Source organism: Rhinopithecus bieti, unplaced genomic scaffold (genome assembly GCF_001698545.2).
Source record: "Rhinopithecus bieti isolate Rb0 unplaced genomic scaffold, ASM169854v2 scaffold_9899, whole genome shotgun sequence".
NCBI lineage: Eukaryota > Metazoa > Chordata > Mammalia > Primates > Cercopithecidae > Rhinopithecus > Rhinopithecus bieti.
The window spans coordinates 2,003,346-2,006,873 of NW_016806979.1; the positions used below are offsets into that span (position 1 = coordinate 2,003,346).

At 47.4% G+C, this 3,528-nt stretch overlaps 1 long non-coding RNA gene across 1 annotated transcript; it reads left to right on the forward strand.

The window, feature by feature from the left end:
• Positions 1–342: 342 nt before the first annotated feature.
• LOC108534137 (uncharacterized) lies at positions 343–1,405 on the forward strand. Its single transcript, XR_001886892.1, has 3 exons — positions 343–707; positions 790–933; positions 1,027–1,405. It is a non-coding gene; the product is annotated as an uncharacterized LOC108534137 (long non-coding RNA).
• Positions 1,406–3,528: the final 2,123 nt, after the last annotated feature.

Sequence of the window (3,528 nt, forward strand, 5' to 3'; positions counted from 1 at the left end):
CTCCTGCCTCCCAGGAGCGGGGTGAGAATCTGAGATCCCCCCTTCCCCAGGGCTGTGCAAGAGACTGAACACCGTGTGGACCTGCACCGTGTGGACCTGTCTGCCCTTTGCCCCCACACACTAGCTGAGAGTAAGCCCCCGAGGCAGGCACACAGGAGAAGGATAAGAGAGGAGACTCCTGTGACCTGCTCAGAGCAGGCTCAGCCCCAGGGGGCCTCTGCCCCCACCGCCCCATGCTCTGTGGTTCTCTCTCCATGAGGTCCAGGGCCTCCCAAGACCTTCAGGTATTAAACAGCCTTTGGTCGCTTCGGTGACAACAGCAGCTTCATTTACTGGGTGATTCTCAGCATGATAATTGGAACTCGGCCTGACTCACCCAGGATTAAACCTCTCCCGGCTGCCTTGTGCTGAGACCTGCCATGGCAGGAAAAGTTGGGGTTTGCAGAGATTCTTAAATGTGTTGTGTTATGTAGATTCCAGTTCTCAGTTGAAAAATCTCCATCTTTTAATCTACTTTCTCCCTTGCTTTCTCCATCTAAACAAAAACACGGTGCTCACAGAGAGTTCAGGGGTTCTCTGCTGCGACTTCCACTCTCTGGCTGAGTGTGCGTCCATTTTCATGGGCTATTTTTTCCTCTTGATTTTAGGTCCTGTGGTCTCTGAATGCTGGACGTCATGCACTGAAGCCTGGAGGCTCCAGATCCCGGGTCAGCAAATTGCAGCGGGGGGTGGCCTCCTGCTTCTGTGAGTGCAGCTTATTGAAACACAGCCATGCCCATTTGTTTACAGATACTCCGTGCTTGCGTGTGCCCTACAGCAGCACAGTTCAGTAGGCAGAAGCCACTTCTACTACCCGGCTAAGGAAAAAACGGGCAGATCCTGCTCTGGATGACGCTGCATTCCAGCCGGCAGAGAGGGTCCCCCATTTCCTCGGTAAGGAGACCCCCTCGCTCCAATCAGGGACTGAGCTGAGCTGAGGACGAGCTGCCCTTTGGGTGAGCCTATCTCTGGGTTGCTTGTCTCTAGGAACTAATCCTCCAGGAAATTAACAGAGAGCTGCTGTTGGAAACTGGAGCCCTCCCCTTCCTCAGCCCTGAGCGAGGTAAACAATTCTGCTCTGCCTTCCGGAGGTTTCAGATTAGCTCTTCAACCAGCATCTTCACACAGCTTCCAGTCCTGCCACCGTCTTGAAGAAGAGATCAGCTTTCAAGTCTTCATTCTTGTCAAGATTAGATGCCCCTCGAATCTCCCATGTGTCATTAATCCCAGCACGAACAAGCACTCGGGAACTGTGGGCTGCAGATGGTCCGCTTAGCCTGCAAAACCCTCCTCTTTTGGGGCTTAACCCCTTTAGTCTTTGTTGCTTCTGCAGCTTTCTGATGCCATTAAAAAGATGATTTTTATATTTTGCCTGGCCTTTCTTTTCTAGTTCTTAGTGGGAGCCTTGATCTGCTGCACTCCATCCTACTTGGAAGTAGAAGTCTGTTTTCCCATGTTTAAAATGTTAATTTTAGGCCACGCACGGTGGCTCATGCCTGTAATCCTAGTACTTTAGGAGGCCAAAGTGGGAGGATCACTTGTAAGCTCAGGAGTTCCAGGTGAGCCTAGGAAAAATAGGGAGACCTCATCTTAAAGAAAAAAAAAAATGACACGCACTGAGCATGGTGGTGCATGCCTGTAGTCTCACTTACTTGGGAGGCCAGGGCAGGAGGATCACTTGAGTCCAAGAGTTTGAGGTTACCGTGAGCTATGGTTGCATGACTGCACTCTGGCCTGGGCAACAGAGCAAGACCCTATCTCCAAAAACATAAAGATAAAATAGGCTGGGTGCAGTGGCTCACATCCATGATCCTAGCACTTTGTCAGGCCAAGGCAGGAAGTTTGTTTGAGCCCAGGAGTTCAAGACCAGCCTGGCCAGCATAGTGAGACCCTGTCTCTAAAAAAAAGAAATTAGATGGCCATGGTGGCACATACCTGTACTTAGGAGGCTGAGGCAAAAGGATCACATGTACCCAGGAGTTTGAGGCTGCAGTGAGCTGTGATTGTGCTGCTACACTCAGCCTGGGCAACAGAATAAGACTCTGTCTCTAAAAATATAAGTCCATAGGCCGGGCGCGGTGGCTCACGCCTATAGTCCCAGCACTTTGGGAGGCTGAAGTGGGTGGATCACGAGGTCAGGAGCTCGAGATCATCCTGGCTAACACGGTGAAACCCCATCTCTATTAAAAATACAAAAAATTAGCCAGGCGTTGTGGCAGGCGCCTGTAGTCCCAGCTACTCAGGAGGCTGAGGCAGGAGAATGGCGTGAACCCGGGAGGCAGAGCTTGCAGTGAGCCGAGACCGTGCCACCGTACTCCAGCCTGGCGACAGAATGAGACTCCGTCTCAAAAAACATATATATATATGTATAAAAAATATGTCAATAAAAATAAATGTTAACTTCAGTTTCCAGTTGTTCATTGCTAGCAAATAGAAATACACATTTCGTTTTGTACATTGACGTAGTATTCCGTGACGTTCTAATTGGTTCTAGTAGACTCTTTTGAGATTTTCTATCTAGTCATGCTGTCCACAAATAGAGACAGTTGTGTATTTATTCCTTCCCAATATGTGTTCATTTTATTATTTTCTTGCTTATTACACTGACCAGGGCCTCCAATGTGATGCTGAATAGATGTGGTAAGAGGAGACGCCCTTGCCTTATTTCCTTCCTTTTGGGGGGAGCATCCAATCTTTCATCATTAAGTGTGATGTTATCTGTAGAGGTTTTGTGATGCCTTTTGAAAAGTTAAGGAAGTTGTTTTTTTATTCCTAGTTTGCTAAGAGTTTTTATCACAAATGGATGTTGAATTTTGTCAAATTCTTTTCCTGCATCTTTTTTTTTTTTTTTGAGATGGAGTCTCGCTCTGTCGCCCAGGCTGGAGTGCAGTGGCGCTATCTCAGCTCACTGCCAGCTCCACCTCCCGGGTTCACGCCATTCTCCTGCCTCAGACTCCTGAGCAGCTGGGACTACAGGCGCCTGCCACCACTCCCGGCTAATTTTTTGTGTTTTTAGTAGAGACAGGGTTTCACTGTGTTAGCCAGGATGGTCTCGATCTCCTGACCTCGTGATCCGCCCACCTTGGCCTCCCAAAGTGCTGAGATTACAGGCGTGAGCCACCGCGCCCGGCCTCTTTTTTTTTTTTTTTAAGTCTGTTGATAACGATGAATTATATCGATGTTTGAAGGTTGAACCAACCTTGCATTTCCAGGATAAACCTCATTTTTTTTGTCCCAGAATAAACAGATTACTTCAGGATAAAGACTCATTTTTATATATTGCTGGATTATTTGCTAATAATGAGTTGAGGATTTTGCATCTATGTTCATAATGGATATTGGTCTGTTTGCTTTTCTTGTAATGGCTTCATGTGGTTTTAGTGTCAAGGTAATGTTGAATTCATAAAAGGAATTGCCAAGTGTTCTCTCCTCTTCTATTTTCTGTAAGAGTTTGTGTAGAATTGGTATTAAGTCTTCCTTAAATGTTTG